The sequence below is a fragment of the Rhinatrema bivittatum genome, chromosome 1 (genome assembly GCF_901001135.1).
Source record: "Rhinatrema bivittatum chromosome 1, aRhiBiv1.1, whole genome shotgun sequence".
Classification (NCBI taxonomy): Eukaryota; Metazoa; Chordata; class Amphibia; order Gymnophiona; family Rhinatrematidae; genus Rhinatrema; species Rhinatrema bivittatum.
In genome coordinates this window covers 486,775,852-486,798,647 of record NC_042615.1, presented here as the reverse complement: position 1 = coordinate 486,798,647, position 22,796 = coordinate 486,775,852, and the positions used below count along the sequence as shown (strand labels likewise).

General features: G+C 42.8%; 1 protein-coding gene across 9 annotated transcripts in view; it reads right to left on the bottom strand.

Annotated features, from left to right (window-relative positions):
• Positions 1-22,796, bottom strand: part of HUWE1 (HECT, UBA and WWE domain containing E3 ubiquitin protein ligase 1) — a 907,188-nt gene that overhangs the window by 799,867 nt on the left and 84,525 nt on the right. For all 9 annotated transcript variants that reach the window (XM_029607938.1, XM_029607967.1, XM_029607972.1 and 6 more), the window contains exon 2: positions 21,492-21,674. The gene's annotated coding sequence lies outside the window, so the exon portion shown is untranslated. The remainder of the gene's footprint in view (positions 1-21,491; positions 21,675-22,796) is intronic.

The following is a 22,796-nucleotide window of genomic DNA, read 5'->3' as shown; positions in this document are numbered from 1 at the left end:
TGAAGGTGCTGTTCATGCAGAGATCCTTTTCTGCATATTTCTAATGTTGGGGTCACATTGTGCACAGTCCCCTCTCTCTTACAGAAGGTGGTGTCCTCATTTCATGGGAATCGGACGGTGGAGTTGCTGGTCTTTCCGGAGTGGTCTAAGGATTCCCCACAGGAGAAAGAAGTTGGTAGTGCAGTAATAATGGGAGACTTCAATTACCCCAATATAGACTGGGTAAATGCATCATCGGGTCACGCTAGAGAGATAACGTTCCTGGATGGAATAAATGATAGCTTTATGGAGCAATTGGTTCAGGAACCGACAAGAGAGGGAGCAATTTTAGATCTAATTCTCAGTGGAGCACAGGACTTGGTGAGAGAGGTAACGGTGGTGGGGCCGCTTGGCAATAGTGATCATAATATGATCAAATTTGATTTAATGACTGGAAAAGGAACAGTGTGCAAATCCAAGGCTCTCGTGCTAAACTTTCAAAAGGGAAACTTTGATAAAATGAGAAAAATTGTTAGAAAAAAACTGAAAGGAGCAGCTACAAAAGTAAAAAATGTCCAAGAGGCGTGGTCATTGTTAAAAAATACCATTCTAGAAGCACAGTCCAGATGTATTCCACACATTAAGAAAGGTGGAAAGAAGGCAAAACGATTACCGGCATGGTTAAAAGGGGAGGTGAAAGAAGCTATTTTAGCCAAAAGATCTTCATTCAAAAATTGGAAGAAGGATCCAACAGAAGAAAATAGGAAAAAGCATAAACGTTGGCAAGCTAAATGTAAGACATTGATAAGACAGGCTAAGAGAGAATTTGAAAAGAAGTTGGCTGTAGAGGCAAAAACTCACAGTAAAAACTTTTTTAAATATATCCGAAGCAGAAAGCCTGTGAGGGAGTCAGTTGGACCGTTAGATGATCGAGGGGTTAAAGGGGCACTTAGAGAAGATAAGGCCATCGCGGAAAGATTAAATGATTTCTTTGCTTCGGTGTTTACTGAAGAGGATGTTGGGGAGGTACCCGTAATGGAGAAGATTTTCATGGGTAATGATTCAGATGGACTGAATCAAATCACGGTGAACCTAGAAGATGTGGTAGGCCTGATTGACAAACTGAAGAGTAGTAAATCACCTGGACCGGATGGTATACACCCCAGAGTTCTGAAGGAACTAAAAAATGAAATTTCAGACCTATTAGTAAAAATTTGTAACTTATCATTAAAATCATCCATTGTACCTGAAGACTGGAGGATAGCAAATGTAACCCCAATATTTAAAAAGGGCTCCAGGGGCGATCCGGGAAACTACAGACCGGTTAGCCTGACTTCAGTGCCAGGAAAAATAGTGGAAAGTGTTCTAAACATCAAAATCACAGAACATATAGAAAGACATGGTTTAATGGAACAAAGTCAGCATGGCTTTACCCAGGGCAAGTCTTGCCTCACAAATCTGCTTCACTTTTTTGAAGGAGTTAATAAACATGTGGATAAAGGTGAACCGGTAGATATAGTATACTTGGATTTTCAGAAGGCGTGTGACAAAGTTCCTCATGAGAGGCTTCTAGGAAAAGTAAAAAGTCATGGGATAGGTGGCGATGTCCTTTCGTGGATTGCAAACTGGCTAAAAGACAGGAAACAGAGAGTAGGATTAAATGGGCAATTTTCTCAGTGGAAGGGAGTGGACAGTGGAGTGCCTCAGGGATCTGTATTGGGACCCTTACTGTTCAATATATTTATAAATGATCTGGAAAGAAATACGACGAGTGAGATAATCAAATTTGCAGATGACACAAAATTGTTCAGAGTAGTTAAATCACAAGCAGATTGTGATAAATTGCAGGAAGACCTTGTGAGACTGGAAAATTGGGCATCCAAATGGCAGATGAAATTTAATGTGGATAAGTGCAAGGTGATGCATATAGGGAAAAATAACCCATGCTATAATTACACGATGTTGGGTTCCATATTAGGTGCTACAACCCAAGAAAGAGATCTAGGTGTCATAGTGGATAACACATTGAAATCGTCAGTTCAGTGTGCTGCGGCAGTCAAAAAAGCAAACAGAATGTTGGGAATTATTAGAAAAGGAATGATGAATAAAACGGAAAATGTCATAATGCCTCTGTATCGCTCCATGGTGAGACCGCACCTTGAATACTGTGTACAATTCTGGTCGCCGCATCTCAAAAAAGATATAATTGCGATGGAGAAGGTACAGAGAAGGGCTACCAAAATGATAAGGGGAATGGAACAACTCCCCTATGAGGAAAGACTAAAGAGGTTAGGACTTTTCAGCTTGGAGAAGAGACGACTGAGGGGGGATATGATAGAGGTGTTTAAAATCATGAGAGGTCTAGAATGGGTAGATGTGAATCGGTTATTTACTCTTTCGGATAGTAGAAAGACTAGGGGACACTCCATGAAGTTAGCATGGGGCACATTTAAAACTAATCGGAGAAAGTTCTTTTTTACTCAACGCACAATTAAACTCTGGAATTTGTTGCCAGAGAATGTGGTTCGTGCAGTTAGTATAGCTGTGTTTAAAAAAGGATTGGATAAGTTCTTGGAGGAGAAGTCCATTACCTGCTATTAAGTTCACTTAGAGAATAGCCACTGCCATTAGCAATGGTTACATGGAATAGACTTAGTTTTTGGGTACTTGCCAGGTTCTTATGGCCTGGATTGGCCACTGTTGGAAACAGGATGCTGGGCTTGATGGACCCTTGGTCTGACCCAGTATGGCATTTTCTTATGTTCTTATGTTCTTATCTTTTGGATGTGCAACGCACTCTATTGCGATATTTGGAAGACACGAATTCCTCTCTCAGTGGCTGAAGGAGACCATTCGCTCTGCTTATGTTTATAAGGGTCTTCATACCAGTGGCTCTGAAAGAACATTCTACTAGAGCATGAGAGCAGCTTCTTGGGTGGAGTGTCAACTGCTTTCTCCACAGGAATTTTGTCGTGCGGCGACAGTATTCTCTTCACACTTTTACCCAACATTACCGCTTGGATGTGCAGGTGCCAGAGGAGGTGTTTTTTGGGGAAAGTGTGTTGCATGCAGGTCTTTCGCGTTCCGCCCAGAGTAGAAGGGCTTGGATACATCCCATTTGTCTAGACTGATCCGGGGAACAAACAGGAAAGGAAAACTGGTTCTTACCTACTAATTTTTCTTTCCTGGAGTACCAGGATCAGTCCAGAGACCCATCCCCATATTTCAAAAGACTTCTTCACTTCTGGATGTTGCTGAGCTGATATGCGATATGTTCAGAGTAATGAGAAGTGCACATAGTTTTCAGATGTGCCTTCTGACAGGTTAAGAGGGCCTAGTTTTTTTTTCAGGGGGCTCCAACCTAAGTATCTGTTCACTCCAGGTTTATTGGGGTTTGTTAAGCTAGACATCTTGGCTTGCATACAGGTCAATACTGAGGGACTGCATGTGGCACTCTTGGTTATGTAGCAGTGACTCAAAGCTTTTTCTCTACCTCCATCTTCTGGTAGAGATGCATAAACCCACTTGTCTGGACTGATCCGTGGTACTTCAAGAATGAAAATTAGCAGGTAAGAACAAGTTTTCCTTTATAGAGGCTCCCATGCTATCTTCAGTCTGCCAGCATTCTATGTAACAAGCTAAGAAATCTTTAGTTACAGTTTCCCTCACCCTCTATGCAAAATCCAGAGGGCTTCTAACGGAGAACAAGCAATAAAACAGACATATCCTGCTTTCCTTGATAAGGTTTATCATCTTACAAGACTGAAGAACAATATACTTGGTGAAATAGAGAGGACCCTGGAGTGGTCTGGCTGGATTCAAGGAAAGGCAATTATCAAGTAAGAATTCATTCCTCCTTCCTCTTCATCCATCCAGACCAGTCCAGACACATGGGATGCACTCAAGCTAACCCTCTGAGTGAGACACTGCCAAGTCCGTTCTCAAGACTTTGAAATCAGAAGATGCCCCATTCCTGGCTTGAAGGTCAAGATGATAATTCTTCAAAGTAGTATGCAAGGAAGACCAGGTTGATCTTCTGTTTTCATAGTCACCTGCACCCTGGTACAGCATGCCCTCAAATGCTTGGGAAGTTGCAATCCCTTGTATATATAAGCTTCTCTTATCCCTTCCTTAATCCAACAAACTACTGAAGCATTTGAAGCTGCGCCACCCTTTCTAGAGCCACTACACAGAACAAAGTCATGTTCCAAGATTCGGAAACTATTAATGGCCTATAAATTCAGCAAAACAGTTGACGAAGCTGAGCACACCCTTTCTCCACCCAAACCCCTTTGAAAGGAAGAGAGGTGAAAAGGGTAAAAACACCTTTAGGGAGGGAAAAAAGGAACCATGTGAATATTCGAGACTTCTGAAAATCCAAGATAAGCTAGTTTGCTTACCGTAAACGGTGGTTTCCGTAGATAACAGATGAATTAGCCATGCTGTCTGGGTACGTCTTCCGTGCCACTAGGTGGTGGAGCTCTCTAAGTCTAGTAAAGTCTCAGCTAGGTGCTCTCTCTCGTATCTCCCGCTTTTGCCTGAGGCTCCTCAGTCTGTATCAAAGCAAGTAGTATGCCATGTCAGAACTGTCAGGGGAGGTGGGCGGGTCAGCATGGCTAATTCATCTGCTATCTACGGAAAACACCATTTACGGTAAGCAAACTTGCTTTTTTCACGTAGATAAGCAGCTGAATTAGCCATGCTGCCTGGGAGTCCCCAGCTGAAGTACCGAGCATTTTGATGTGAGCATAGTTAGTTTATTTTGCTCAATACGGGAGTATTGGCGGACAGTTCCTATGAAGGCATTTTATGTGAGGAACATGTGCTCTTCTGCAGGATAGTCCGCCCCATGAGTGCATCATCCGCAGTTTGTTTGTCCAAACAGTAATGGGATGTGAAAGTATGTAGTGATGACCACGTTGCTGCTTTACAGATGTCGATGAGAAGCACCTCATGGAGGTGGGCAACTGAAGCAGCCATCGCACGCGCTTGATGTGCTTTTGGAGTCGCAGATAGCTGCTGTGAACGATTTGGATAGCAGACCTGTATACAGTTGGATATCCAAGTAGATAAAGTTCTTTTCGTCACTGGACGTCCTGGCACGTTCGGATTGAAAGAAAGGAATAACCGTGAGGGTCTGTTGGGTGAATGGGTGCGCTTTTTGTAGTAGGCGAGCGCACGCTTACAGTCTAGCGTATGGAGCTTCCACTCATTGTCGTTTGCATGAGGTTTAGGATGGAAGATGGGTAAGGTGATGATTTGGTTAGTATGAAAACTAGAAATCACCTTTGGTAGAAAATTGGGGTGAGTGCGTAATGTCACTGTCATGGTGAAACTGAAGATAAGGAGGGTAGTGAACTAAGGCTTGAAGCTCACTAACCCATCTTGCTGATGTTAGAGCAGTCAGGAAGAGTACCTTCCACGAGAGGTGTCGTAGGTGACAAGTATCTAATGGTTCAAATGGTGGTAGCATCAGTTGTTAGAGGATTATATTAATATCCCACGGCACCAGTGGTTTCTTTAGTGGTGGACATAAGTGTAATACTCCCTTCATGAATCTGGATACGAGAGAATGACATGGGTTCTCCGTTTAGGGCTTTTTGATAAGCTGCTATAGCACTTAAGAGTTCTCGGAGTGAGGCCGTGGTGAAGCCTTCACTGTAGAGAAGATGGAGATAAGGACAGAAGGCTTTCTGGTGGGCTGGTAAGTGGATCCATGCCAGTCGTTAAGTACCAGGAAGTGTAGCATGACCACTTTCTTTGGTAGTTGAGTCTGGTCGAAGGTTTTCTCGAAGACAGTAGTATGTCTTGAAGTAGGAGAAATGTTTAAGTTCCAGTACCAGAGCGTTTCAATCTCCATGCCGTGAGGCATAAGGAGGAGTGAAGAGGATGCAGTAGTGATCCGCTGTCCTGGGTAAGAAGTTGAGGGCTGTTGCTTAGGGGAATTGGATTGTGTATTGATAGCCATATGAGGTAGCTGTACCATGGTTGTCTTGGACCCAAAAAACAGCAAGGCAGGCGATCTAACAAAGCCGTGAGGAAACAACAAAGAAATAAATGCCCAAGGAAATCTTTGCCAAATCTTTATTGGGTGGAGACGTGTTCATTAAAAATGCCCGACTCAGGCCGAGTTTCGCCACATTCCAGTGGCTGCCTCAGGGGCTATAAGTAAACATATATAAATAGAATAAATTATAAATACATAAAAAATCATAAAATGATTAAAATGATAACTAAAAACGACTACTTACATACAATTAAAAATAATTAAATAAAAACAAAGATTAAGAACCTCACATAGAACCACGCCCCTTTTCAGGGATTTTGGCTCCAAAATGAACTTTAAATAGTGAGCTGACATAGATCTGATTTTCTGTATTGATAAGAGAGGAGACGGTCCGGGTTGATCTGCAGAGAACGGTAAACACTATTTAATTTTTGTTTGTTAGCTTTTTGCACTTCTGTGTGTTATCAGTAATGTTCATCAGCACTGCTCCATTTTGAATACTTGCTCTTTCTTTTTTATAAGTGTTGCCGTGTCAGTAGCGTTTTTCCTATTCAGTTTACTATGTTATGGTTGCTGGATTCAATTAGTATATATATATATATATATATATATATATACATACACACACACACATACATACACATATACATACATACATATACATACATACACACATACTGTGCTCTTTACATTCACATTTGATTAGTATTTTCAGTGAGCTCTTCAGCAATGTTAGTATTGCTTCGGTTTGAATTCTGTTTTTGCAAATTTGCCAAGGTAGCAGCATTTCTCTTATCCTAGTTCTCTCCGGTATGGTTTCTGCATCTAACCGCTAAATTCACAAGTCAATGTTTTTTTCATATATACATTTGATTACTTTTTTTGTGATTTAATTTGCTGATAAATATATATATCACTATAGTGGATATTTAATACAATAGGGAGACTGAGTTTCACAGCTTTTCTGTACTCCATCACACTATTTTGCTTTTCTCTCACCTTTATTCAATTGTAGTACTATACAGTTTTTTGCCACAATTAGTTCTTGATGCACGATAACAGTCTGTCACTATTCACTTATATAAGTGTTTAACTAGAGGTTATAAATTTTCCTCCTACTTTCTTTCATTTTTTCTCTATTTTTCCATTTTTTTTCTCTTTTCATTTGATTTAGCTTTATCAACAAATATTCTTGCGAACAACATTGTGGTCGCTAGCATATAATTCACTTTCACTATTACATTGCACCTCTGTCACTAATATACAATTCATCCTTATTAAGGCTGCATTTTGGCAGATTTTTTTTTAATTTTTTTTTATTGAACTGAATATTAACAATTTTTAAGAATAGCTTTTCAAATATTCAGTTTTAAAAATACATCATTACAGTTTGTTCAATATTTGGCATGATTATATCAGAAATATATCAACATTTTTTTGAATCACTTGCAGTATGTGGAACCATTAGTGAATGGAACCAACAGATGTTTAAGCAATACTTACTTCATATAAGGTGTGTCATTTTCACATTCCAAGTTAAACAATTTTTTCATTCTTTCTCCTGTTTTTTTGAACACATTCAAATTAGCGTTATGACTTTTACAGATATGTCTATACTGCGGATGACATTTTGAATTCCATTGTGACTATCAGTGTTTTCAAATTCAAGGTATTAAAAATATTTTGTTTTTTTTGAATTATATATATATATATATATATATATATATATATGTCTCATGAATATTTATGATGTTACTCATATGCTCCTTTCCCAACATACGTGATCTGTTTTATGGTATATCTGTTCTATCATTGTGTTTCTATGTGAGGTTCTTAATCTTTGTTTTTATTTAATTATTTTTAATTGTATGTAAGTAATTAGTCTGTTTTTTAGTTATTTTAATCATTTTATGATTTTTTATGTATTTATAATTTATTCTATTTATATATGTTTACCTGTAGCCCCTGAGGCAGCCACTGGAATGTGGCGAAACTCGGCCTGAGTCGGGCATTTTTAATGAACACATCTCCACCCAATAAAGATTTGGCAAAGATTTCCTTGGGCATCTATTTCTTTGTTGTTTCCCCATGGTTGTCTTGGCCATGCTGGTGTGATGAGGATCAGATCCGCCTAGTCTTCGATGCATCTCTGGATCGTGCGAGAGATGAGAGGTATCGGAGGGAACGCATTTATTTATTTATTTATTTAAAGGCTTTTATATACCGGAGTTCATGTACTAGTACATACCACTTCGGTTTACACAGAACCAATATTGGAAAATTACATCAAACAAGTGGGTATAAAATAACAAGGCTAACTTTGTAGGAACTTAGAACTTGAGGTAAAGGAGAAAACAGGACCAAGTGGTAACAGATCAATGTAAATAGCTAAATAAGTAGGTTCTGAGACCAACTTATGAGAAAAGCATCTGGAGCTAGTCTGAGTAAGCTCAGATGAATGGAGCAAAAGCTCTTCACTTTCCTGTTGCTTTCGGTCGCGAAGAGGTCGATGGAAGAAAGGCCCCAAATGGAGAATAGGTGCTGTGCAACCTCTTGATGTAGTTCCCATTCGTGGGGGTGAAATATCCTGCTGAGTTTGTCTGCTCTGGAATTGCTGATTCTGGGTAAATAAGTTGCTTGGAGAGAGATGGATCTGTGGTGAGCCCACTCCAGTATCTGTATTGTTTCCTTGCAGAGGTTCCAAGAACCGGACCCTCCTTGTTTATGTAGAACATTGTAACTTGGTTGTCTGTGTGAATCATCACTGTTTTTCCTTGTAGGGAGTTTTCGAAGGCTCGAAGGGCGTTTCTGACCGCTCTGAGTTCCAGAAGATTTATGTGTAGTGTGCATTCGTATGTGGACCATAGACCCTGTGTTTGCAGCTGATCTAGGTGGGCTCCCCATCCCTTGGGAGATGCATCTGTGGTGAGTATTATCTGATGTCGAAGGGGTCGTAGAGGTGAACCAGCTAGCAGTGTCGATGGGAGTAGCCACCATTTCAGGTCTTTCTTCATGCTGTTGGTTAAGGAGATGGGAGTCGACAATGGATGGAGAAATTGTGTCCATTGGTTTTTTTGGACCCCATTGTAGGCGACGCATGTGTAGACGCGTATGTGGGACTATGTAGATGGATGCTGCCATGTGTCCTAGAATGGTTAGAATTTGGCGGGCTGGAACAGTCGTACTGTGAAGTAGAACTGAAGATAGTGTGGAGAGAGCTAATGCTCGTGAGTGTGGTAGGAAGGCCTTGTCTTGAATTGTGTCGATGTAGGCCCCAATGAATTGTAAGGTTTGAGTTGGCTCTAGATTTGACTTTTCGTAGTTGATTAAGAGACCTAGATTGTCTAGGCAAGAAATAGTTCGAAGCAGATTGTCTCGTAGGAAAGTCTGATTGGGTGCTACTATAAGCCAGTCGTCCAGATAAGGAAATATTTGCACCCCCTGACGACAGAGGTGTGCCACCGCTACTGCAGACATTTGGTGAAGACTCTGGGGGCAGAGGAAAGACCGAATGGGAGAACTCTGTACTGGAAGTGCTGGTTATCTGTCTGGAAACAGAGGTACACCAGGAGTTGGGACGCATTGGTATGTGAGCATATGCATCCTTCAAATCCAGTGAACATATCCAATCTTTGGATCATGGGAATGGAAGAATGGACTTGAAAGAAGCCATTTTGAACTTCTCCTTGTGAAGGTGTTTGTTGAGTGAACGTAGGTCCAAGATGGAACACAGTCCTCCTGACTTCTTGGGAATAAGGAAGTACTGTGAGTAGAATCCTTGATGGAATTGTGGGTAAGGCAATTTCTGAATGCACTTGTTCTGGAGGAGAACCTTGAGTTCCTATAGGAGAGGACCTCTATGCGCTGTTGGCTGTTTCTGAGGAACTAAATGTGGGAGGGTTGGGAGGGATGAGAAATGGAGAGTGTAACCTTCTTCTATTATTGTCAGGACCTATCGATCGGACGTGATGTGGTTCCAGGCTGGAAGGAAATTGGACAACCTGCCCCCTACTAGATGTGTCTGTGCCGGTGGCAGCATGATCCCTAAAAACCCGGTTGGGTTTTTGCTGGTTGAGGGTCAACCTGTTGACGTGGCTGAGGGGCTCTGAGGCATTGGCATGATGGTTGGTGCCGATATGGTTGTTGCTTTGACGGCTGACAGGTTGGAGGCTTGTAATATGAGTAAGGTTTATAAGCTCTGAAACTGTATGTAACAGAAGAATATTGACGCCTAGATGTGGATTGTTGGTGAGAGGTTGTGAGTGACAGAATTGCTGTTTGTTCTTTGAGTTTTGTTACTGTGTCAGTAAACTTATCTCCAAATAAATTATCTGGACGGCAGGGTAGGTTCACTAATTTATCATGTACGTCGTCACTGATTGCACTGGAATGCAGCCATGCAAGGCATCTTGCTGCTGTGGCATTAGCCGAGGCTTTGGAAGAGATATCAAACCCTTCGTAAATAGACCGAAGGAGGTGTCTTAAACCTTCCTCTAGGTTGTGGTATTGTACAGGTAAACCGGTTTCCTGGGTTCCCTGTTGGAAGTGTGGCTTCAGCGCTTGCAAATTTTCGAAGAGATATTGCGCTATATAGAATTGATGGTTCTGTATCAGAGCGTTTAGCATACCAGATTGAAATGACTTCTTAGCGAAGTCATCAAGAGATTTATTATCTCTGGTTGGCGGTGTATTTGAGTGAAGTTGAGACTTCCGAGCCTTCTGCATCACCGACTCTACCACTACTGAGTTATGTGGGAGCTGAACCGTGAATGGAAGGGGGGAGTCCTTCATACGATATTTCAGATCTATTTTACGTGATGTTGGAGGAATAGATAGCGGGGTATCCCATGACTTCTCCATCAGCGCAGTCAATACCGAATGTTGCGGTAGCGTCACCGGTTCATTCAGAGCATCAAAAATCTTTAAAATCCCTAACATCTCCTGTCGTGGATCAGGGATTCTCCTTGTCTCCACATTGAGCATCTGACCTACTTTTTCTATAAACTGAGAATAAGATCCTCTGGAGGAGAGGCAGGTTCAGGTGGGACCTCTGCCGGGTCAGAAGGATAGCCCGATGAGTCTGATGAAGAATCAGACTGTAAAATATCCTCAACTGGCGAGGAAGGTCTGCTCGGCAGATCTTTTGGTGCTGGAACAGGGACTGCGGGGTCTTCTGGAACAGTTGGTACTATGGTAGGAGAGTGATGAGGTGGCAGATGAGTTCCACGGAATGTAGGAATTGAGTCAGAATTGAAGTTATCTGGGACATAGCTTGGTCAGCTAGTCTCGAGATAGACGGTATAGGAGGTGGATCCAGTAAAGGTGGTAGGGTGGCCCTGAGTATATCTGCCTGCGTTTAGTGCATGGAACCTTTTCCGGAGGTGGTATAACCGGTGGAGGTACTGGTTCTAGACAATTGGGGGCAAGGCTGCCGATGGAAGCTAAAGAGAAGCTTGATAGTGCACCTGGAGACGATGAAGCACTGCCTGACAGATAAGGTGGAGAGATATCTGGATCTGAGTCGATGACTAGAAGGGGTGATACCTCTCTGGGTCTTTTATGACCCGTGTGGTGTTTCTTGGGCTTCATTTGCGTTTGTGGGATGAGATCTGCGCCGATGCATGTGGATTGCGTCAGTGGTGTGGTCGGGCGTGGATGCGACGCACCGCTATCCTTGTCCCATGGCTACTCCATGAACTTGTAAATAATATTTCTGTTGAAAAGAGAAAGTTGTTGAATATCAGCTCTGTTAATAACAAATCAGAAGGAATGTGCTGTGGTCTGTCACTTTGTGATAGAACTTCCTTGACAATTTCTAAGGCTTCCATTTGGGGTACATTGGTGTAGAGTGCTTAGACGTCTAAACTTACTAGAAAAGCATCACCAGACACTTGGCCAAGGGATGCGAGTTTCTTCAACACGTCTGAAGTGTCTTGTATATAAGACGCTGATTTCTGTACAGCAGGATGGAGAAACAAATCAATGAATTTTGCTATTGGCTCTAGGATGGACCCATTGGCTGAGACTATGGGTCTGCATGGGGGATAGTGTAATGTCTTGTGGATTTTGGGAACCCCATATATAACCGGAGTGCGTGGGAAAGGAAAATTTTTAAAATTATTTTCTTTTGTGGTCAAAAATCCAATAGCTTGTACCTGTTGTAGTAGCTTTTGTATTTTTTCTTGTAACATTGGAGTAGGATCAGACTGTAGTAAGGTGTAGTAAACCTGATGGTTTAGCTGTCGAAGTATCTGTCTGATAATCACTATAGTTCATAATGACCACTGGACTGATCCGTGGTAGTACAGGAACGAAAATTATCAGGTAAGAAACTAATTTTCCTTTCCCTATACGTACCCAGATCAGTCCAGACTCCTGGAATGTACCAGAGCTTTCTTACCTGGGATGGGATCCAGAGAGGCCTGCTCGAAGCACTCCCTCTCCAAATCCTCCTGGAACTGTAGCCTGGACATCCAGTCTGTAATGTTTCGCAACAGTATGCAAGGATTTCCACGTAGCCGCCCTGCAAATCTCCTGCGGTGATACCATCTGACACTCTGTCCAAGACGCCGCTTGCGAATGAGTAGAGTGGGCATGCAGACCCATAGGAAGGGATCTACCACGAAGGAGATACGCCTAACTAATAGCCTCCTTTAGCCAACGAGCTATAGTAGCTTTGGACACCTGCTGTCCTCGTTTGAAGACTGCTCCACAGCACAAAAAGATGGTCAGTCACACGAAACATTGGTAACCTCTAGGTAACACAGCAAGGCTCTGCGATAGTCAAGCTTATGCAAGTTGCCAGCCGAAGGATCCGAACGGTTTAACTCCGTGAAGGCTGGCAGTTCCACAGATTGGTTGACATGGAATGAGGAAACCACTTTCGGCAAGAAAGACTGAACCATCCTTAAAGAAAAGCCCGAATCCGAAATCCGCAAAAAAGATTCCCTACAGGAAAGCGCTTGAGTTGACACCCTATGAGCCGATGTAATGGCCACCAGAAAAATCACCTTTAAGGTAAGATCTTTTAGAGTCGATCTCTTCAAAGGCTCAAAAGGCGCTGAGCAAAGGGCAGTGAGGACTAAATTCAGACTCGATGACGGATAAGGATGCCGAATCGGAGGACACAAGTGTTTTGCTCCCTTAAGAAAACTAACTACATCCGGATGTGCTGCTAACGCTACACCCTGGATGGAGCCACGCAAACAACCAAGTGCTGCCACCTGCACTCTGAGGGAACTACATGACAAGCCCTTAGAAAGACCGGATTGTAGAAAACACAGAATATCTGACACCGAGGCCCGGGTAGGCGCGACCTCTAGGTCCAAACACCAAGACTCAAAAACTTTCCATACTCTAACATTTATTTAAAAACTTTTCTGTACCGTCACTAAGTTATACACCATCGCAACAGTTTACAAATAGGCACATAGACTAAGGTAAGTAAATGTAGGATATCGTACATTCTAACAGGTGCCAATAAAGTTCGGTTACAATTTCATAAATAAAATCATTATTTGAGTATTGTTGGTCAAGTCCAGGTATATTATTGAGTTACTATCTCTTTGAGATATTACTTCTTAAATGTAGGATTGAGTAAATTCATTCTCATCTGCATTACCCTGTACTTTCATTCTCTACCCTCCACACTCTTTAGTGAAGGCTTTTTTAAAGAGCCATGTTTTTAAATTTTTCTTAAAAGTTTTGAGATTATTCTGTAATCTGAGTTCAGGGGGCATCGTGTTCCATAGTATGGGCCCAGCCAATGATAAAGCCCTTTCTCTCACTTGGGTTAATTTTGCTGACTTTACTGAAGGGATTGTTAGTAGTGCTTTGTTTGCTGAGCGGAGGTTTTTTTTGTGGAACGTGTACTCGTAAGGTTGTGTTTAGCCAGTCTGCTTCTTTATCATATATTAGTTTGTGTATGGTGCATAAGGGCTTGTATTTTATCCTGTATTCGATAGGTCCCTCCTCTTTTTTCCCGTCAGTATTCTGGCTGCAGTATTTTGAAGTATCTGGAGTGGTCTTATCGATGTGCTTGGGAGTCCTAGTAAGAGTGCATTGCAGTAGTCCGTGCTGGAAAAGATAAGTGTTTGCAATACTGTTCTGAAGTGGGCAGGTGTGAGTAATGGTTTCAATCTTCTGAGGACCATAAGTGAGATTGGTAGAAGTCTTACGCGATTGGAGAAGTGTAGCTACTACGGCCGGTGAATAGCCTTTGCGACTTAATCTCTGCCTTTCAAAAGCCATGCCGCTACACAGAACCAATCGACTTCCTCCAAACAAACAGGCCCTTGATGCAGCCCTGGAAACCGCAGCAGACCGCCCACCGCGAGATCGAGAAGGTCCGCAAACTAGGGACTTAGAAACATAGAAACATAGAAATGACGGCAGAAGACCACCAAATGGCCCATCCAGTCTGCCCAGCAAGCCTCCCTCATTTCTTCTCTCATACTTATCTGTTTCTCTTAGCTCTTGGTTCTAATTCCCTTCCACCCCCACCATTAATGTAGAGAGCGGTGATGGAGCTGCATCCAAGTGAAATATCTAGCTTGAGTAGTTAGAGGTAGTAGGGGTAGTAACCGCCGCAATAAGCAAGCTACACCCATGCTTATTTGTTTTTACCCAGATTATGTTATACAGCCCTTATTGGTTGTTTATCTTCTCCCCTGCCGTTGAAGCAGGGAGCTATGCTGGATATGCGTGAGGTATCAGTTTTTTTCTTCTCCCCTGCCGTTGAAGCAGAGAGCTATGCTGGATATGCATTGAAGGTGAAGTATCAGGCACATTTGGTTTGGGGTAGTAACCGCCGTAACAAGCCAGCTACTCCCCGCTTTGTGAGTGTGAATCCTTTTTTCTTCTCCCCTGCCGTTTAAGCAGAGAGCTCTGCTGGATGTGTGAAGTAACAGTTTTTCTTTTCCCCTGCTGTTGAAGCAGAGAACTATGCTGGATATGCATTGAAGTGAAGTATAAGAATGGAGTGATCAAGCTAGTTGAAAGGCATCAGGAATAGAGGAAGGTGGAGGTAGTAATTTGGATATTTGGTTTGGGGTAGTAACCGCCGTAACAAGCCAGCTACTCCCGTCTTTGTGAGTGCAAATCCTTTTTTCCACATTTCCTCTTGCTGTTGAAGCTTAGAGTGATGTTGGAGCCATTCTGGAGCTATCAGAATGACATCCGTTGGATGGATCTCTATCCACCTGAGCACTTTGCAGATCAATGGCCAGGGCGGGAAGACGTACAGCAGAACCCCAGTGGGCCAAGGCAGTACTAGGGCATCTACCCCTTCTGCTCGCATCTCTGCGACGAGCGTAGAACCACGGCACTTTGGCATTCTGAAAAGTTGCCATTAGGTCCATGCTGGGTGTGGCAGATGTTGAAAGGCGGTCTCCGCCAGCACCCATTCTCCAGGATCTAGGCGGTGTCGACTGAGAAAGTCTGCCTGCACATTGTCCATGCCAGCAATGTGAGACGCTGTATGCTCACCAAGTTTTGTTCTGCACAGCTAATCAATTGGCGAGCTTCCATTGCCACCATTTGACTTCTGGTTCCTCCTGGCGATTGATGAAAGCCACCGTGGTCGCATTGTCTGAGAGAATTCTGACCGACTTGCCTTGGAGGAGAGGATAGAACGCTTGCAATGCCAAACATACCATCCTGGTTTCCAGTCGATTGATTGACCAGAGAGATTCGACAGGAGACCAAAGTCCTTGCACAGATTTCCCTCGGCATACTGCTCCCCAACCAGAAAGACTGGCATCCGTGGTGACCACTGTCCAGTCTAGCATCTCCAGGGGAACTCCTCTAAATTGTCTGCCACCAACCACCAATCGAGACTGGATCACGCTGCCTCCGTAAGAGGCAAAGGTAGATGAAAAAGCTTGGAGATTGGGTTCCATCGGGAAAGCAAGGTAGACTGTAAAGGCCTCATAAGAGCAAAGGCCCAGGGTACCAGTTCTAATGTTGAAGTCATCGACCCGAGAACCTGTAAATCTCTGACTCTGGGTGGGTGCTTGAGCATTAAACCTCTTACTTGGACTTGCAGCTTGGAGATGCATTCCGTGGTAAGAAAAACTCTGCCCTGCTGAGTGTCGAATAGAGCACCCAAATTCTCCAACGACTGAGTGGGCTCCAGTCGGCTCTTGGCGAAATTGACCACCCAGCCCAGCGATTGCAGGAGCTGAAGTACTCTCTGAATCGCCTCCTGGGCAAGCGCTTTCGATTTCGCACGAATCAGCCAATCGTCCAAGTAAAGATGCACCAGCAATCCTTCCCTGCGGAGATGGGCTGCCACCACCACCATCACCTTGGTGAATTGTCCTGGGTGCTGTGGCTAGACCGAAGGGCAGAGCCCGAAACTGAAAATGCTGATCCAGTATCGAAAACCAAGAAAGCTCTGGTGGTCTGACAGAATGCCTATATGAAGATATGCTTCCGTGAGGTCTAAGGATGCTAGAAACTCTCCCTTGCGCACCAAGGCAATGACTGATTGGAGCGTCTCCATGCGAAACCGGGGGAGCTGAAGTCATTGTTCACTCTTTTCAGATCCAGAATGGAAGTGATAAACAGGGTAAAAGGGAAACCTGGGTGGGCACTTAAGTCTGGGTCCTGAAGTGGACCTGCTGGGGTGAGTGATCCAGGCTCCCAAGCTGGGCTGAGCTGCCCCTAGGCAAAAGATGGGCCCTCGACCCTGAGCTGCCTCGGAGACCAGGGGGGATGGTCCCCTCAGGACCTGCCAACCCCCTGGGAGGCTGAAGGACAGACTCCTTTCTCTCGCTGCTCCACTTTTGTTTTTTTTAATAAACTTAATAAAACCTAACTACCTAACACTGTCTCTTTTTTTTTTTTTTTTTAAAGAATCAGTACAGACTGAGTGTTGCACCTCCACCATCTGCTGGAGACAGAGTAATACTGGTAGACTGTGGGTGGCACCTTGGTATATAAGGCAGAGTCTGTCAAAACTTTTTGTCTCCATCTGCTGGAGGGGAGGCAAAACCCAGGAGTCTGGACTGATCCGGGTACGTACAGGGAAACAATTTTTTTGCAAGTCGAGCTTCACTACCTACCTTAATATTCTTTGGTAAAAATAAAAAAGATACACACTCTAGGATAGTCTGGAAAAGTCAAGCCTGGTGACTTGCTCCACAACCCTCTTTATTTCACATGCCTACCTGGTGCGAAGGTGGCGGACCTCACGCATCACCTAGATAGGATTTTAGACAGTGCTGGGGAGTAGCCGGCTGTCGTGGTACACGTGGGCACCAACGACATAGGAAAATGTGGGAGGGAGGTTCTGGAAGCCAAATTTAGGCTCTTAGGTAGAAAGATTAAATCCAGAACCTCCAGGGTAGCATTCTCTGAAATGCTCCCTGTTCCATGCGCAGGTCACCAGAGGCAGGCAGAGCTCCGGAGTCTCAATGCGTGGATGAGACGATGGTGCAAGGAAGAGGGATTCAGTTTTGTTAGGAACTGGGGAACCTTTTGGGGAAGGGGGAGTCTTCCGAAGGGATGGGCTCCACCTTAACCAGGGTGGAGCCAGACTGCTGGCGCTAACCTTTAAAAAGGAAATAGAGCAGCTTTTAAACTAGAACAAAGGGGAAAGCCGACAGTTGCTCAGCAGCGCATGGTTCGGAGAGAGGTATCTTTAAAGGATACTAATGATGCATTAGAATTAGGGCATCCCGACAGTGAGGTTCCAATAATTAGAAAAGTAGTCCAAGTGCCTGTAACTAAAAACTCACCTGAGCTAAAAAATTCTAACTTATCCCTATCAATTAAAAAGCAGAATAAAAATACAAACAAAAAACAAACTTTGAAATTTTTGTATGCTAATGCCAGAAGTCTAAGAAGTAAGATGGGAGAATTAGAATGTATAGCAGTAAATGATGACATAGACTTAATTGGCATCTCAGAGACATGGTGGAAAGAGGATAACCAATGGGACAGTGCTATACCGGGGTACAAATTATATCGCAATGACAGAGAGGAGCAGTCGGGAGGAGGTGTGGCGCTTTATGTCCGGGATGGCATAGAGTCCAACAGGATAAACATCCTGCATGAGACTAAATACAAAATTGAATCTTTATGGGTAGAAATCCCTTGTGTGTCAGGGAAGACTACAGTGATAGGGGTATACTACCGTCCACCTGGTCAAGATGGTGAGATGGACAGTGAAATGCTAAGAGAAATTAGGGAAGCTAACCAAATTGGTAGTGCCGTAATAATGGGAGACTTCAATTACCCCAATATAGAATGGGTAAATGTATCATCGGGTCACGCTAGAGAGATAACGTTCCTGGATGGAATAAATGATAGCTTTATGGAGCAATTGGTTCAGGAACCGACGAGAGAGGGAGCAATTTTAGATCTAATTCTCAGTGGAGCACAGGACTTCGTGAGAGAGGTAACGGTGGTGGGGCCGCTTGGCAATAGTGATCATAATATGATCAAATTTGATTTAATGACTGGAAAAGGAACAGTATGCAAATCCAAGGCTCTCGTGCTAAACTTTCAAAAGGGAAACTTTGATAAAATGAGAAAAATTGTTAGAAAAAAACTGAAAGGAGCAGCTACAAAAGTAAAAAATGTCCAAGAGGCGTGGTCATTGTTAAAAAATACCATTCTAGAAGCACAGTCCAGATGTATTCCACACATTAAGAAAGGTGGAAAGAAGGCAAAACGATTACCGGCATGGTTAAAAGGGGAGGTGAAAGAAGCTATTTTAGCCAAAAGATCTTCATTCAAAAATTGGAAGAAGGATCCAACAGAAGAAAATAGGATAAAGCATAAACATTGGCAAGTTAAATGTAAGACATTGATAAGACAGGCTAAGAGAATTTGAAAAGAAGTTGGCTGTAGAGGCAAAAACTCACAGTAAAAACTTTTAAAATATATCCGAAGCAGAAAGCCTGTGAGGGAGTCAGTTGGACCGTTAGATGATCGAGGGGTTAAAGGGGCACTTAGAGAAGATAAGGCCATCGCGGAAAGATTAAATGATTTCTTTGCTTCGGTGTTTACTGAAGAGGATGTTGGGGAGGTACCCGTAATGGAGAAGGTTTTCATGGTTAATGATTCAGATGGACTGAATCAAATCACGGTGAACCTAGAAGATGTGGTAGGCCTGATTGACAAACTGAAGAGTAGTAAATCACCTGCGCCGGATGGTATACACCCCAGAGTTCTGAAGGAACTAAAAAATGAAATTTCAGACCTATTAGTAAAAATTTGTAACTTATCATTAAAATCATCCATTGTACCTGAAGACTGGAGGATAGCAAATGTAACCCCAATATTTAAAAAGGGCTCCAGGGGCGATCCGGGAAACTACAGACCGGTTAGTCTGACTTCAGTGCCAGGAAAAATAGTGGAAAGTGTTCTAAACATCAAAATCACAGAACATATAGAAAGACATGGTTTAATGGAACAAAGTCAGCATGGCTTTACCCAGGGCAAGTCTTGCCTCACAAATCTGCTTCACTTTTTTGAAGGAGTTAATAAACATGTGGATAAAGGTGAACCGGTAGATATAGTATACTTGGATTTTCAGAAGGCGTTTGACAAAGTTCCTCATGAGAGGCTTCTAGGAAAAGTAGAGAGTCATGGGATAGGTGGCGATGTCCTTTCGTGGATTGCAAACTGGCTAAAAGACAGGAAACAGAGAGTAGGATTAAATGGGCAATTTTCTCAGTGGAAGGGAGTGGACAGTGGAGTGCCTCAGGGATCTGTATTGGGACCCTTACTGTTCAATATATTTATAAATGATCTGGAAAGAAATACGACGAGTGAGATAATCAAATTTGCAGATGACACAAAATTGTTCAGAGTAGTTAAATCACAAGCAGATTGTGATAAATTGCAGGAAGACCTTGTGAGACTGGAAAATTGGGCATCCAAATGGCAGATGAAATTTAATGTGGATAAGTGCAAGGTGATGCATATAGGGAAAAATAACCCATGCTATAATTACACAATGTTGGGTTCCATATTAGGTGCTACAACCCAAGAAAGAGATCTAGGTGTCATAGTGGATAACACATTGAAATCGTCGGTGCAGTGTGCTGCGGCAGTCAAAAAAGCAAACAGAATGTTGGGAATTATTAGAAAAGGAATGATGAATAAAACGGAAAATGTCATAATGCCTCTGTATCGCTCCATGGTGAGACCGCACCTTGAATACTGTGTACAATTCTGGTCGCCGCATCTCAAAAAAGATACAATTCCGATGGAGAAGGTACAGAGAAGGGCTACCAAAATGATAAAGGGAATGGAACAACTCCCCTATGAGGAAAGACTAAAGAGGTTAGGACTTTTCAGCTTGGAGAAGAGACGACTGAGGGGGGATATGATAGAGGTGTTTAAAATGAGAGGTCTAGAACGGGTAGATGTGAATCGGTTATTTACTCTTTCGGATAGTAGAAAGACTAGGGGGCACTCCATGAAGTTAGCATGGGGCACATTTAAAACTAATCGGAGAAAGTTCTTTTTTACTCAACGCACAATTAAACTCTGGAATTTGTTGCCAGAGAATGTGGTTCATGCAGTTAGTATAGCTGTGTTTAAAAAAGGATTGGATAAGTTCTTGGAGGAGAAGTCCATTACCTTAGAGAATAGCCACTGCCATTAGCAATGGTTACATAGAATAGACTTAGTTTTTGGGTACTTGCCAGGTTCTTATGGCCTGGATTGGCCACTGTTGGAAACAGGATGCTGGGTTTGATGGACCCTTGGTCTGACCCAGTATGGCATTTTCTTATGTTCTTATAATTGGCAAGAAGAGGATTTGTACACAAGATGTGAATTTGGCACCCCCACAGCCCCTCCAGCACTCTGCAGGGTAAAAAGCACTCATTTGGTGCAAACATGCTGGCATGAAATAAGCTTACATAAAAAACAGACAACTGCTGTTCAATAACGAGCAGAAATTGAGCATTCCACATACTGACTGATATGGTCTTATTTTTCTTCTTCCCAATTCTTTTTTTTTTTTAAACAGCTTTAACAAGCAGGGACCAAGCACAGTCAGAGCAGAGGAGAAGGGAGAAAAAGATAGAGAGGGAAGCATTGTTGGGAGGGGGGCGGGATTGTTTTGGTTTGTTTTGGTTTAGGAGAAGGAGAAACCACAAAAGAGGAGATAAAAATAGGGAGGGAGGGGAAAAGGGGTAATTTCAGCAATGGTAGCTGGGAAGAGCTTGCAAACCCATTGGTCCACTGGCTGCTTAACTGAGGGAGCTGCCCATCCAAATTTCTTTCATCCAGCCTGACCAGCCTTTCCGATGGAGACAGAATACTGGCAGGCTGAAGTCAGCACGGGAACCAATACAGGTTGGCCTCAGCAAGTCTATTAGTCTGTCTCTATCTGGTGATTTGGAGGCATAAACTCATGCATCTGGACTGATCTGGTTGGCTGAGAAGGAAGTGGCAGGATTGTTCCAATGAAGCCTCAAAACCCACCCAATTCCAATGGTTCTGAAGGAGGTAATTTTCCATATAATTAGTACATACTTACTGTACACAGCTGAAATCAGTGCAGCACGCAGATACAGAAGAACACGGCATTGAAAGATGATCAATTGCAAGGGACAAGGCTTCAGCCAAGTCCTCTGGGATTTTGGAGGATGTGAGTGAGAAGGAGAAATCAAAAATGACTTATGCCTGAAAAACGTGAGCCTGGTCAACAATGTCTGGAGGTCTGTAAGAGGAACACAAAAGGTGGTCTTTAGCAGAGAGAAAAAAATTCCACACAGCAGCACATACCCAATTCACATCCCTATGCTATCACAAAGACATGCAGAGAGAGAAAAAATTCTGCATGTCAATCATGCCTGAAATAATATCATTACAACTTGATAATGGACACTATGAAATACAGATATATCCCAACCCCAAAGCAGAGCTACATGAGATTAAAATACACACTGCAAAGTGCCTCATTTGAGTCACCTAGCAGTACCCTCTATGGCAGAGAAGTGGCATTTGCTTCCCGATATTTAAATTATGAAATATATTAAGAGTGCAGTGAGATTTACAAGTCAGCGACTGAATCAAGCTAAGCTAGTGAAGAGGGCCAATAACCGAGAACTTTCCTCTTCCTCACACATGCTGCTGCCTAATTTAAAACATTTCTATGCTACCTATAGCAGTGCATAGATGGCTTACAGCAGAAAACAAGGTTATATTATTCAACAGAAATTGATAAAATACATGTAAAAAAAACCCACAGGTTATGCACAATCTATTCAGCAGAAGGACATAGATACGGTGACTGAGAAAGTCAATGTGCCAGTCAACCAACCAATGTGCCAGTCAACCAACATCAGGTCAAAAAGCATCCAGGAAGGCTAAATGAAATGTGTTTAAGCAATTTTTTGAAAGATTTGGTACATCAGATGGATTGACTCTGGTAAAGAATTCTAGATGACAGTTCCGGTCACAGAGAAAGCTCGTTCTACAGTTTCATGGAAATGCGCATGACAAAGAATCTCCATAAGACTTCTACTCGTCAGATCCTCACACAGGATTATAGACTTTCAGGATAGAATTTGCCCAATGCAGCGAGCATTAGGACTTAAAAGCTTATGAACAAGTAAAGTGGCTTTGTACTGTATCTGCCAGGCAATTGGTAGCCAGTGTAGATCTATCAACACTGGAGTAATGTGGGCCCTTCTGCTTAGGCCAATAATCAGATGGATAGCAGAATTCTGAAGCAGCCACAAAGAGCTTAGCAAATATCAAAGAGTTGCAGTAGTCAATATTAGGGCGAACTAAGGCTTGCATTACTGACCTAAATTCATAGAAGCTAGTAAGCTTTTTC